Source organism: Somniosus microcephalus, chromosome 23, assembly GCF_052327205.1.
Source record: "Somniosus microcephalus isolate GS21.2 chromosome 23, FLI_Smic_1.0, whole genome shotgun sequence".
Lineage (NCBI taxonomy): Eukaryota > Metazoa > Chordata > Chondrichthyes > Squaliformes > Somniosidae > Somniosus > Somniosus microcephalus.
In genome coordinates this window covers 64,929,346-64,943,838 of record NC_141009.1, presented here as the reverse complement: position 1 = coordinate 64,943,838, position 14,493 = coordinate 64,929,346, and the positions used below count along the sequence as shown (strand labels likewise).

Sequence of the window (14,493 nt, the reverse complement as noted above, 5' to 3'; positions counted from 1 at the left end):
GGGGTACCATGGGAATGGAGCGAAAACTGTAAGAAGGCATTTCGCAAAAGCAAAGAATTGATCACCTCAGAGGAAGTGTTGGCTCACTTCAACCCGACACTGCCTATTCGGTTGGCTTGTGATGCTTCTCCATATGGTATTGGGGCAGTACTCTCACACAAGTTGCCAAATGGCACGGAAAGGCCAGTCGCGTTTGCATCCAGATCATTGACCTCCGCTGAGCGCAACTATGCGCAGATCGATAGGGAGGCTCTCAGCCTTGTATGGGGAGTGAAGAAGTTTAATCATTACCTGCAGGGCCAAAAATTCACACTTCTGACAGACCATCAGCCGTTGGTATCCATTTTTAACCCTAAGAAGGGTGTTTCGGTGATGACAGCACAGAGACTCCAGAGATGGTCCCTTTTCCTAGGGGCACATCAATATCAAATAGAATTCAAAGGTACAAAGCAGCATGGCAATGCTGATGGGCTGTCGCGCCTGCCACTACCTGAAGAAGAAGAGACGACGAAAGTTGACCCTGTTGAGTTATTTCATTCGACCATCATCGAGTGTTTACCAGTCACCAATGCAAGTATTGAAAGAGAAACCAGGAACGACCCGACACTGTCCCGAGTCTACGAGGTGACAGTGAAGGGATGGCCAACACATGGTGATCCTCTGTTACCGGCATTCTCGGCAAGGCGAGACCAGCTGTCCGTCTGCCATGGTACTTTGATGTACGGGACAAGAGTGATTATTCCTCCCAAGTTAAGGGAAACAGTTCTAAAGGAACTGCATGAAGGTCATCTGGGGGGAGTTAAGATGAAAAGTCTTGCTAGGGCTTATGTATGGTGGCCGGGTATTGACCAACAGATAGAGGAGTTGACGAAAAGCTGCGCTGGGTGCCAAAAAGTGCAAAATGCACCTCCGATCGCACCGCTACACCCATGGGAATGGCCTTCAGCCCCATGGCAACGCGTACATATTGACTTTGCTGGTCCATTCATGGACTCCATGTTCCTAATTGCGGTGGACGCACATTCCAAATGGCCAGAAGTGATCAAGATGAATACCACTACTTCAGAAAAGACAATTGCGGTGTTAAGAACAATATTCGCAAGGAACGGATTGCCAGAACAGATATGTTCGGACAACGGACCACAGTTCGTGTCGGAAGAATTCCAAAAATTCTTAAAGAAGAATGGGGTGAAACATTATACCTCTGCCCCATATCATCCGGCGACAAACGGGTTGGCCGAGAGATTTGTCCAAACATTCAAAAAGGCAATAAAGGCCATGAACGATGATCAGATTCCGCTACAACACAAGGTGGACAATTTCCTAATGGCATATCGAAACGCCGCTCATGCAGTAACTAACCAAAGTCCTGCCATGATGTTTTATAACAGGAGGTTGCGGTCCAGGTTGGACTTGTTAAAACCAAATGTGCGGAGGGAAGTGGAAAACAAACAGTTCCGGCATATTAATAACAAGACCACTCGAAGTTTCGACGTAGGACAACCAGTGTTGGCAAGGGACTATGGAAACGAAAAATGGCAGTCCGGAACAATTCGGGCCAGACAAGGACCTCTGATGTACACAGTAGATATTGGTAACAATGTGATAAGGCGTCATGCGGATCAACTGGTAGAATCGAGAGCAAGGGTCGAACCCATGGTTGCGACAGAGACAACTGTGGAAGACGTTAATGAACCTGAAGCATCTACCTCGGCAGGGAATGTACCTGATGATGACGTCCAATACATAGGAAACCAACTAGAGGAGTCACCTCAGCAACAAGAATCAGAGACCACTGAAAGGCGTTATCCAACCCAAATCAGAAGGCCTCCTGAGAGACTGAACCTTTGAACTGTTTATACCTGAAGTTATATATGTATATATGTTATTATGTTATGTTAAATGGGGATATGACTGTTAAGCTAAAAAGGGAGGATTGTGGTGTATGTAACCTGTTCCACCTTAAGAGAACTTAAGCCTGTTCCACCTTAAGAGATGTACTACTTTCTCTGGCTGCTGCATACGTAATACCGGTGGTGACCACCGGTATATAAGTACTGTGTAGTGATATTGCTGTTAGTATAGCCCTGACCTCCAACTAGTAAAAACCTGTTGAAACGTTATTCTTGTAGTCTGTGTCAGTAATTAATCTTAAATACAACTAGAACACACAGACTTAACAGGCAGGGCTCCACGTGGCCGCGCAGTACTGTTGCCCGGCGGAGAAAAATTTGTTGACTCCTTGGCCAGGTCGCGGAAATCGGTACTGGAAGAGTTGGCAAAAGCCGACCGTACCTGACCTGGCAGCTGTTGAAGGTACAGTTCCTTGAAGAGGAAGCACGGCCTGTGTGTGCCCAGGAGGGCCAGCATGTGGTCCATCAGCTCCGAGGGCTTGGAGTCGCCAAGCCCGGGTAGAGAGAGAAGCCGGCGTGCGCACTCAGCTTCGGTGAGTCCAAAAGTCTCTAAGAGGTGCGTTTTCAGCGTTTTGAATTTGTTGAGCTCCGGGTGGTTCTCGAGCAGGCTCGCGACTCTGGCCACGGCGGAGCTGCTGAGAGCAGAGATGACGTAGTAGTACCTCGTGTCGTCCGCGGTGATGTCCCGGAGTGCAAATTGAGCCTCGGCCTGGGCGAACCAAGCAGCAGCCTGTCGTTCCCAAAACTCGGGCAATTTGATGGAAACGGCGTTCGTCGCCATTTTGGATGAGGTCTCTGGAATCGTCCAAAAGAGCAGCGGGGTCACCAATGTTGGAGTCGCTGGAAATCAACAGGCTCTGAGACTTTTGTTGCAGCAAAGGCAAAACGCGTGTTACTTTATTCACTCTCCATGAGGACTGAGGGTCTCAGCCTCATTGCAGGGCTATGACATCAAACACCATGACTAACAATAACACTAACACTGTCACTAACGCCATCACTAACACTGTCGCTAACACTGTCACTACCAGTAACACAAACCTGACACCAACACAGCCAGTAACACAAAGACAATCTCTAACACAAACTCTAACACAAACTCTAGCACTAACTTGAACACAGACTCTCGAGTCAGAGAGTCATAGAGTCAAAACGTAAGAACAAACTCTAACACAAATTCTAACACAGAGCCAATACAAATGCATCTTCTAACACAAACGAAATTCTATTCCATGGGCAATGAAGAGGAAATGCAGCTATACGGACAGTATCTGTACTTACCACAGTGTCACAGTCTCCCTACCCTGCTCTTTCATGAAGTTGCCAGGAAGCAGTGTTAGGTACAGTTCCCCCGGGAGTGACATCATGACTGGAGTTAGCTGGCTGTGAAGAGTACAGACAATTATTAGACATGCAGGAATTGGCATGATAAAGTGACCTGAACTCTGTCCTGTCAGGGGGTGGGTCAGTGGGTCAGACACTGTCCTGTCAGGGGGTGAGTCAGTGGGTCAGACGCTGTCCTGTCAGGGGGTGGGTGGGTCAGTGGGTCAGACACTGTCCTGTCAGGGGGTGGGTGGGTCAGTGGATCAGACACTGTCCTGTCAGGGGGTGGGTGGGTCAGTGGGTCAGACACTGTCCTGTCAGGGGGTGGGTCAGTGGGTCAGACACTGTCCTGTCAGGGGGAGGGTCAGTGGGTCGGACACTGTCCTGTCAGGGGGTGGGTCAGTGGGTCAGACACTGTCCTGTCAGGGGTGGGTCAGTGGGTCAGACACTGTCCTGTCAGGGGTGGGTCAGTGGGTCGGAAACTGTCCTGTCAGGGGGTGGGTCAGTGGGTCAGACACTGTCCTGTCAGGGGTGGGTCAGTGGGTTGGACACAGTCCGGTCAGGGGGTGGGTCAGTGGGTCGGACACTGTCCTGTCAGGGGGAGGGTCAGTGGGTCAGACACTGTCATGTCAGGGGGTGGGTCAGGGGGTCAGACACGGTCCTGTCAGGGGGTGGGTGGGTCAGTGGGTCAGATACTGTCCTGTCAGGGGGTGTGTCAGTGGGTCAGACACTGTCCTGTCAGGGGGTGGGTGGGTCAGTGGGTCAGATACTGTCCTGTCAGGGGGTGTGTCAGTGGGTCAGACACTGTCCTGTCAGTGGGTGGTTCAGTGGGTCAGATACTGTCCTGTCAGGGGGTGTGTCAGTGGGTCAGACACTGTCCTGTCAGGGGGTGGGTGAGTAGGTCAGACACTGTCCTGTCAGGGGGTGGGTCAGTGGGTCAGACACTGTCCTGTCAGGGGGTGGGTCAGTGGGTCAGACACTGTCCTGTCAGGGGGTCAGTGGGTCAGACACTGTCCTGTCAGGAGGTGGGTCAGTGGGTCAGACACTGTCCTGTCAGGGGGTGGGTCAGTGGTGTATTGATTTCTTTGTGGGTTCAATGACAAGATATTTATGAAAGAGAATGACTTTTAATCTAAAGCTTGTTCAACTCTTTTATACAGCTTTTACAGGAGACACAATGCTTGTGATGCATCTAGAATGAAACTGAAACTAAACCAAACTGCTTGTCTCTCACATGACCTCTGCTGGTCAGGCATAAGTAATCAATACCTGCAAACATGCTGTTAAGGCATCATAATCGAACAGGCAAATAACATCACTATTTGCTGATATCATTACATCTCCCTTTCTTAAAACAAAAGTATTTTACTTTTAACTAACAACATGTTTTCTTTGTATTAATCTGCATTTTAACTGTAACACTTAATGAACTTACATTATCATTATCATGATCAAGGTTTTTTAACCTTGCTTTGTGTGTTCACATGAAATATGTCAATACACTAGAACTTGAAGAAAGAATAAGATAACATTACTTCCTTCTATAACAATAGTCCTTAAATTTGCTCAATGAGTCTCTCAGGAGGCTTCACGTGTCTTGAGGATTATCTGATTGATTGTCCTTGAATCTGAGTTGTTGCCTCAGATGATTGGTTCTCAGCTGTGTGATCAGGTTGTTCAACAGTATCAGTCTCTTGACCTGCTGTGGCTGGTCCCATGAGAAGATCTCAACGATTTCTTCTCAGAACAGCACCCTCATCTGTCTGAATGGTGTATGATCTTGGTTGAACTTCACTCAGGACAGTTCCCTTCTGAGTCCATGTGTTTGTTTTGTCTTTGAACCTTACTTGGTCACCAGTGTGGAGTTCAGGTAGGTTTTGTGTTCCTCTGTCATAGTAGTACTTTTGCTTTTCTTTCTGTTGCTCTTTGAACTTCCTCACTTTCTCCCCCTCTTTCGTTTTCAAGAGGTTCTCCGGGATGGGTAGGTTTGACCTTAGCCGACGTCCCATCAGGAGTTGGGCTGGTGACATACCACACTCGAGCGGCGTTGTGCGGTATACAAGCATGCTCTGGTAGAAGTCAGTTCCACTGTCTTTTGCCTTGTACTTCAGTCTTTTCACTGTGTTTGCGGGCTCTCCTGGGTCAACAGCTCTGGACAACGTGTCTGCTGTATACCTCAGCTTACCCGGTGTGTACGCAACATTCAGTTCATCATAGACTGTCTCTCCTTCGCTTTCCACAACGAGGACTCTCTTTACCAGGTTCAGTCTCTCACAGGCTTTTAAACCTAGTATGGCTTGCACATCCTTTGGCACCACAATTAATGCTAGCGTGTGCTCTCTGTCCTTGTGTGTTACTTTGACAATGCATCTTCCTTTCACTGGTATATCAGTACCTGAGTATCCTGTCACTTTCACTTTTATTCCATGTATCTTTGGTCTGGGTCTAATTTTCTTTAAATCAGTCTCTGATATCACATTAACTTGTGCTTCAGTATCCAATTTAAATGGAATGTGTATGTCATTCACTTTTAGTGTCAACATCCAGTCTCTTTCTTCTTTTTTGTTTTCAGACACAACATCTACATAGAACTCCTCTATGTCGCTTTCATCTACTGCATGGACCTTGCTTTGTTGCATTTGGTTCTTACAGCAACGGGCATAATGGTTGTTTTTGTTGCAACTATTGCATGTTTTACCATATGCTGGACACTTTTTTGGTGGATGCTGTGTACCGCATCGACTACATGTCTTTCGATTGTCCCTTTCATTTTCGTTCGCTGGCCACGCCTCTTTTTTCACATTGGCGCTTTTTGTTAAACGGTTTATGTCCGTTCATTCTCACTGCATCCACGTTGCAGCTATTGTCACTGAACAGCTCCTTTGCCTGCAACTTCACAGTCTCTGTAGCCCTACACAGTGCTATGGCTTTTCCCAGGTCTAGATCTTGCTCTCTTAGCAGTCTTTCCCTTAGACCATTATCTGGAATACCACACACCAGTCTGTCTTTTATCAGCGAGTCTGTCAGTCCCCCAAATTCACACGATTTGCTTCTGTTTCTCAGTTCAGTCACATACTGATCAATAGTCTCACCCGTTTTCTGTACACATGTGAAAAATCTGTGCCTCTCAAACGTCACGTTACGTTTAGGTATGCAGTAGGCCTCAAACTGTTCCATTATTTTATCTAGCTTCATTTTGTCTCCATTAGCAGCGAATGTGAAGTTATTATACACCTCCAGCGCTTCATCACCCACGACATGTAAGAACACTGACGATTTCTTATTATCACTTTTCTCGTCAGCTACGATTGCCGCTAAATACAACTCTACACATTGTTTGAATCTCCTCCAATTTTCAGCCACATTACCTGTCAACTGAAGCGTCGCCGGTGGGAGTAAACCTTCCATTTTTCACTTCGTTAGCTATTCTCTAATGGTAAGTAACGATGTTCTCTTTTGGCTTGCTAATCTGTGGAGAGCTGATTTAACTTCAGATTGTTCCTCTTCATCTCTTTCAATCACTTCTGACACCATGTATTGATTTCTTTGTGGGTTCAATGACGAGAAATTTATGAAAGAGAATGGCCTAGAAATTCAGTCGCGCCACTTCTGGGGTGCTAAAGTCGGGCGGGCGCTAAAGTTAGCGCCCGCCGGAAAGTGTAGGCCACTTTGCCGAAATTCAGTAGATTTGGCCAAGGAGTTTGGGCGAGCACTGAAACTGGCGTTGCACTCCTATCTTTAGGCGCTAAGCCGGCGGTGCGGACTGATAACGCCAAGGCCGGGCGCAGCGCAGGTGCGGTCATGTTTTGATTGACAGCAGACACCCTGACGCCGGCCAGCTCTTAAAGGGGGAAGGGTCGACTTTGTCTGCTGCCACGCCCTGGATAGTGGAGCCCTGCAGCTAGGCCTGAACACTGCTGGTGGACCCAAATAGCGCCTGAAGCCATGCAGAAGGCCCGTGAACGAGCGCAGCGCTTCTCAGAGCATGCTTTGAGGGTGCTGCTTAAGGCTTTTGAAAAGAGAAGAGAGATCTTGTGCCCGGACAGTGGCAAGAAGGCTCCCAGGAGGCAGTACAGGAGAGCCTGGAGGGAAATCGCCCACAGGGTGTCATCCACCAGCGATGTCCCCAGGAGTGCGGACCAATGCCGCAAGAAGTACAACGACCTCACTCGGATGGTCAGGGTGAGTACCCTTTCCAGTGTCCTCCTCATCCTTGCATGTGCACCTCACATTATGGGCAAAGGGACCTCAAAGGCCTAATGGCCATCCCTCCTCCCGCAGCTATGGCACTGGCATGATCATCAATAGCACTTTCTGCACTTTACACACTGGCCAAGCTATTCGACCATGGGAGGCAGTGCACACAACAACAGGGCACCACACTGGCCATGCTATTCGACCATGGGAGGCAGTGCACACAACAACAGGGCACCACACTGGCCATGCTATTCGACCATGGGAGGCAGTGCACACAACAACAGGGCACCACACTGGCCATGCTAATCGACCATGGGAGGCAGTGCAGACAACAACAGGGCAATACACTGTACTTAGAGGCCGTCCTTTCTCTTGCAGGCCAAGCTGGCCAAGAATATGAAGAGCCGGAATGTCACCGGGGGAGGCCGTGGCCAGTTCCAGGAGCTCAGTGACCTGGAGGAGCGCATGGCTCGACTCATGCGTGGCCGGGTGGTTGGCCCCGTTGCTATTGGAGATGCCGACCCTGTGCTGGGCCCCAATGGTAAGGACATGACCGTTTGGACCTCTCTCGTTCCCCTTGTGCTTCAGATCTACATCCTTTGCCACTGTCCGACCAATGCGTATAATGCCACCACTCATGCCTCCCTCGCTGACGCCCTGTCCTCACTCTAAAGCTACTCTTGTGCCTTCCTGCTTTCAGCTGGTGAGGAGGAGGTCCATGAAGCTGAGAGTACCAGTCCCTCGGAAGAGGAGGACGACGAGGACCAAGAGGAAGGCGGCACATCGGGGGAACCCTCATCCGTGCCAGGGGATGGCAATGGAGGGGACACGTCTTGCCTGGAGGAGAGCCAGGGGGAAGTGTTGCAGGGGGGTGCAGCTCCTGGGCCCAGTGGCGTCCAGGCAGGCGGGAAGGGTCGGGCAGCACGGCTGCCTTCTCCCCAGAGGGGGGAAGTGTTGCAGGGAAGGGCAGTTGCTGGGCCCAGTGGCGTCCAGGCACGCGGGAAGGGTCGGGCAGCTCGGCGGCCTTCTCCCCAGATGGAGAGTCCGCCCTCCAGTCCGGAGACGGTCCTCGCCCAGGAGGTGCGCCTCCTTGATGAAATGTCCGCGGCCTCCGAGCGGCGCCACAACGAGTTCATGGGGGTTGTGGGACAGTTGCCTCAGGCCATTGAGTCCCTGGCTCATAGTGTGGCCGCTTTCGGGGACTCACAGGCCAGGGGTGTCGAGCAACTCGCGGCAGCACAGGCCAGGGGTGTCGACCAACTCGCGGCAGCACAGGACGCGAGTCGCGAGTTCATGAGTGGTGCCGTGCAGACACTGGCTGATCTGATGCGGGCACAGAACAGGGCAGTTCGGGCACTCACTTCTGCCACACTCGCTGTGTCACGGAAGCATCGACAGGGCACCCGCCGCCCTGCTGCAGCACAGCGGTCTGGCCTCCACCAGATTGCTGCGCTTGCTGCAGTGCCAGCCCGGCCGAGTGCCAATGTCTCTGGCGACCAGCGAGCGCCTGGCATCAGCCAGCTTGCCCCCATTGCTGCAGCCGCCACTGCCACTCCCCCAGCCAAGGTGCGATGAGCTGCTGCAGAGACTGATGCTGCCCAGCCACAGCTGCAGCAGTCAGCAGCCGGACCCTCCAGGGCCGGACCTCGTCTAGGCCAACCCCCAAGGGCATCTGCCGTTACGCATTGCGGCCCTCAGGAGCCTTCTCCCAGCCTTCCAACACCCACAGGGCCCAGGTTGAGGCGGAGCAACAGGTCGGGCAGGGGCCGGAGAAGCCTGCACAAGGACTCGCCCTCTCGGCACACCAAGTAGAGGGTGTCGGCAACTGTTTTTTTTATATGGGGGTGTTTGTGTTCTGGAGGGGGGGGGCTTATTTTGGAAAGGCCGAAGATGAAGGCCAATTGGATTGACAAGTTTTGTTATTCCTCCCCAGGTTGTGGGAGTGAGATATGTTTTTCACTGTTTTTTGGGGGTCTTGTCTGTTTTTCTGTTTCATGTGGGAAGGGCCCTGAGTTTGTTAAATAAAGCTTTTTATTTATTCAGCTTGTCCAGGTGTCATGTTTCAAGTGGTTGTTGCGTTAACCGGCTGAGGGCTTGCGGAGCGGCTGCATTCAGGTGCGTTCATTGCCACAAGCCATTCCCTGACAGGGGGCCTAGAAGTGTCGTTCAATAAGCCGCCGGCGGACGGCCCTTGGACCTTGTGGCTCCCTTCTGGGCTGGTACTCCTCCTCCTCCTCCTCCTCCTCCTCATGGTCCTCCTGCTCGTCCTCCTGAAGTGGTGGCCCAACGTGAGGTGGCAGTGCCTGAGTCCTGCGGATAGCCAGGTTGTGCAGCATGCAGCAAACGACGACGAACTGGGAGACTCTATCCGGCGAATACTGTAGAGATCCACCGGATCGATCCAGGCAGCGGAACCGTTGCTTCAGGACGCCAATTGTTTGCTCTATGATGTTCCTTGTGGCTTGATGGCTTTCGTTGTATGCCTCCTCCGCAGGGGTCCTGGGCGCGCGGAGCGGGGTCATGAGCCATGTGCACAAAGGATAGCCCTTGTCCCCAATAAGCCATCCCCTTGGTGGAGGCTGTGCCTGGAACATGTCAGCCACAGTAGTCTGGCGCAGGATAAATGCATCGTGGCTGCTTCCTGGAAAGCGGGCATTGACAGCTAGGATGCGCTGCCTGTGGTCACACACCAGCTGTACATTGAGGGAATGGTAGCCCTTCCGGTTGCGGTAATCCTCGGCATTGTCGATAGGTGCCCGCATAGCCACATGCGTGCAGTCAATGGCGCCCTGCACCATGGGGAAGTCGGCGATCCTGGCAAATCCGACTGCACGCTGCTCCTGCCTCTCTAGGGTCATGGGGAAGGAGATGAATTGGTGTCTCCTTGCGAAAAGGGCATCGGTGACCTGCCGGATGCAGCGATGCACGGCGAACTGGGAGATGTTCGCTATGTCCCCAGCAGCGGCTTGGAAGGAGCCGCTTGCATAAAAGTTCAGAGCCACCGTGACCTTCACTTCCACTGACAGAGACGTCCTGCACATCAGCTGTGGATGCAGATCTCTGTGAAGCAGCTGGCAGATCTCTGCAACCACCTCCCTTCTGAAGCGCAGCCTCTTAACACAATGCGCGGCAGTCATGGTGAGATAGGACACCTGCTGCCGGTATTCCCTGAGTGGGTAAGGCCTAAGTTGCCGACGCCTGATGGCCCCTCTGCGTCTAGGCATGGCTGGCCCTCTCACACAGCGTCTGCGAGCCCTTCACACATAATGCTGGAACTGAGGGTTGGAACCCCATGCAGCCCCCATAATAAACTTGCAAACAGTGAAATCACAAAGAGTCAAATTTCCAAGCTCTGGCCAGAAGCCAAAAATACCTCTCCTATGTTGTCCCAAATCAGCAAGGTCTGTTCCTTGGTCTCTGTCCAGAAATCCAAAGCACTAAAGTCATTGCAGCAAAATGGCTGGCCTTTATAGTTCAGTGTAAGTGCCCTTTAATTAGCACTCCCCGAGGCCCGCAGGGCCTCTGCTGCGTTCCACTTCACAGTTCTTAACAGCGCCATGCCCACATTGGGCGGGCGCCACTGAATTTCCGGTTTGGGGCGCACAAACAGCGTTGCACGACGAAATGACGTCATAAGCTGCGCGCGCAGCTGAGCGGGCGCAAACACTTTGCACCGGCGCTAAATGTCAACTGAAGTTGGGCGTTGGCGCAGACCAGCCTGCGCCCGGGCGCTAAGTGCCTAGCGCTGGAAATCTACCCCTCTTATGGCGTTAACGGCTGGCGAACGCAACTGAATTTCTAGGCCAATGACTTTTAATCTAAAGCTTGTTCAACTCTTTTATACAGCTTTTACAGGAGACACGATGCTTGTGATGCATCTAGAACGAAACTGAAACTAAACCAAACGGCTTGTCTCTCACATGACCTCTGCTGGTCAGGCATAAGTAATCAATACCTGCAAACATGCTGTTAAGGCATCATAATCGAACAGGCAAATAACATCACTATTTGCTGATATCATTACAAGTGGGTCAGACACTGTCCTGTCAGGGGGTGGGTCAGTGGGTCAGACACTGTCCTGTCAGGGGGTGGGTCAGTGGGTCGGACACTGTCCTGTCAGGGCGTGGGTCAGTGGGTCAGACTCTGTCCTGTCAGGGGGTGGGTCAGTGGGTCGGACACTGTCCTGTCAGGGGGTGGGTCAGTGGGTCAGACACTGTCCTGTCAGGGGGTGGGTCAGTGGGTCAGACACTGTCCTGTCAGGGGGTTGGTCAGTGGGTCAGACACTGTCCTGTCACGGGGTGGGTCAGTGGGTCGGACACTGTCCTGTCAGGGGGTGGGTCAGTGGGTCAGACACTGTCCTGTCAGGGGGTGGGTCAGTGGGTCAGACACTGTCCTGTCAGGGGGTGGGTCAGTGGGTCGGACACTGTCCTGTCAGGGGGTGGGTCAGTGGGTCGGACACTGTCCTGTCAGGGTGTGAGTCAGTGGGTTAGACACTGTCCTGCCAGGGGGTGGGTCAGTGGGTCAGACACTGTCCTGTCAGGGGATCAGTGGGTCAGACACTGTCCTGTCAAGGGGTGGGTCAGTGGGTCAGACACTGTCCTGTCAGGGGGTGGGTCTATGTGTCAGACACTGTCCTGTCAGGGGGCGGGTGGGTCAGTGGGTCAGACACTGTCCTGTCAGGGTGTGGGTCAGTGGGTTAGACACTGTCCTGCCGGGGGATGGGTCAGTGGGTCAGACACTGTCCTGTCAGGGGGTCAGTGGGTCAGACACTGTCCTGTCAGGGGGTGGGTCAGTGGGTCAGACACTGTCCTGTCAGGGGGTGGGTCTATGTGTCAGACACTGTCCTGTCAGGGGGTGGGTGGGTCAGTGGGTCAGACACTGTCCTGTCAGGGGGTGGGTCAGTGGGTCAGACACTGTCCTGTCAGGGGGTGGGTGGGCCAGTGGTTCGGACACTGTCCTGTCAGGAGGTGGGTCAGTGGGTCAGACACTATCCTGTCAGGGGGTGTGTCAGTGGGTCGGACACTGTCCTGTCAGGGGGTCAGTGGGTCAGACGCTGTCCTGTCAGGGGGTGGGTCAGTGGGTCAGACACTGTCCTGCCAGGGGGTGTGTCAGTGGCTCAGAAACTGTCCTGTCAGGGGGTGGGTCAGTGGGTCAGGCACTGTCCTGTAAGGGGGTGGGTCAGTGGGTCAGACACTGTCCTGTCAGGGGTTCAGACACTGTCCTGTCAGGGGGTGGGTCAGTGGGTCAGACACTGTCCTGTCAGGGGGTGGGTCAGTGGGTCAGACACTGTCCTGTCAGGGGTTCAGACACTGTCCTGTCAGGGGGTGGGTCAGTGGGTCAGACACTGTCCTGTCAGGGGGTGGTTCAGTGGGTCAGACACTGTCCTGTCAGGGGGTGGGTCAGTGGGTCGGACACTGTCCTGTCAGGGGGTGGGTCAGTGGGTCAGACACTGTCCTGTCAGGGGGTGGGTCAGTGGGTTAGACACTGTCCTGCCAGGGGGTGGGTCAGTGGGTCAGACACTGTCCTGTCAGGGGGTCAGTGGGTCAGACACTGTCCTGTCAGGGGGTGAGTCAGTGGGTCAGACACTGTCCTGTCAGGGGGTGGGTCAGTGGGTCGGACACTGTCCTGTCGGGGGGTGGGTCAGTGGGTCAGACACTGTCCTGTCAGGGTGTGGGTCAGTGGGTTAGACACTGTCCTGCCGGGGGATGGGTCAGTGGGTCAGACACTGTCCTGTCAGGGGGTCAGTGGGTCAGACACTGTCCTGTCAGGGGGTGGGTCAGTGGGTCAGACACTGTCCTGTCAGTGGGTGGGTCAATGGGTCGGACACTGTCCTGTCAGGGGGTGGGTCAGTGGGTCAGACACTGTCCTGTCAGGGGGTGGGTCAGTGGGTCGGCCACTGTCCTGTCAGGGGGTGGGTCAGTGGGTCGGACACTGTCCTGTCAGTGGGTGTGTCAGTGGGTCAGACACTGTCCTGTCAGGGGGTGGGTGGGTCAGCGGATCAGACACTGTCCTGCCAGGAGGTGTGTCAGTGGGTCAGACACTGTCCTGTCAGGGGGTGGGTGGGTCAGTGGGTCAGACACTGTCCTGTCAGGGGGTGGGTGGGTCAGTGGATCGGACATTGTCCTGTCAGTGGTGCATGGGTCAGTGGATCAGACACATTTTTGGGGTGTGTTTGCGTCAGTTTTAATACAGGTTTGTTTGGTCACATTTGTATGTGTTGTGTGAACAGTATTAAGAATATAAGAAATAGCAGCAGTTGTAGCCCATTCCGCCCCTTGAGCCTGCCCTGCCATTCAATAAGATCAGGGCTGAACTTGTACATGAACTCCACTTTCCTGAGCTATTCCCATATCCCTTGATTCCTTTAGTGCCCAAAAAGTTAGCGATCTCAGTCTTGAATATACTCATCGATTGAGCATCCACGCCCTCCAGGGTACAGAAATCTAAAGATTCACCACCCTCTGAGTGAAGAAACTCCTCCTCCTCTCAGTCCTCAGTGGTTGACCCCTTATCCTGTGACTCTGCCCCCTAGTTCTTGAATCTCCAGCCAGGAGAAACAGCCTCTCAGCATCTATCCTGTCAAGCTCGCTAAGAATTTTATACGTTTCAATGAGATCACCTCTCATTCTTCTAAACTCCAGAGAGTATCGGCCCATTCTACACAATCTCTCCTCATAGGACAGCCCTCTCATCCCAGGGATCAGTCTGGTGAACCTTCGTTGCACCGCCTCCAAGGCAAGTATATCCTACCTTGGTGAGGAGACCAAAACCGTACACAGTACTCCAGGTGTGGTCTCATCAAAGCCCTATATAATTACAGCAAGACCCCCCTTAGTCTTATATTCCAACCCCCTTGCAATAAAAGCTAACATATCATTTTCCTTCCAAACTGCTTGCTGTACCTGCACATTAACTTTCTGTGATTCGTGTACAAGGGCACCCAAATCCCTCTACATACCAACATTAAATAGTCTCTCGCGTTTTAAAAAATATTCTGCTTTTCCATTCTTCCTACCAAAGTGGATAATTTCACACTTCCCCACGTTATAATCCATCTGCC

At 52.5% G+C, this 14,493-nt stretch overlaps 1 protein-coding gene across 1 annotated transcript in view; it reads right to left on the bottom strand.

The window, feature by feature from the left end:
- LOC147101921 (uncharacterized) overlaps positions 1-14,493 on the bottom strand; it is a 94,041-nt gene that overhangs the window by 66,534 nt on the left and 13,014 nt on the right. Inside the window, exon 2 of the mRNA XM_085965997.1 lies at positions 3,195-3,296. The gene's annotated coding sequence lies outside the window, so the exon portion shown is untranslated. The remainder of the gene's footprint in view (positions 1-3,194; positions 3,297-14,493) is intronic.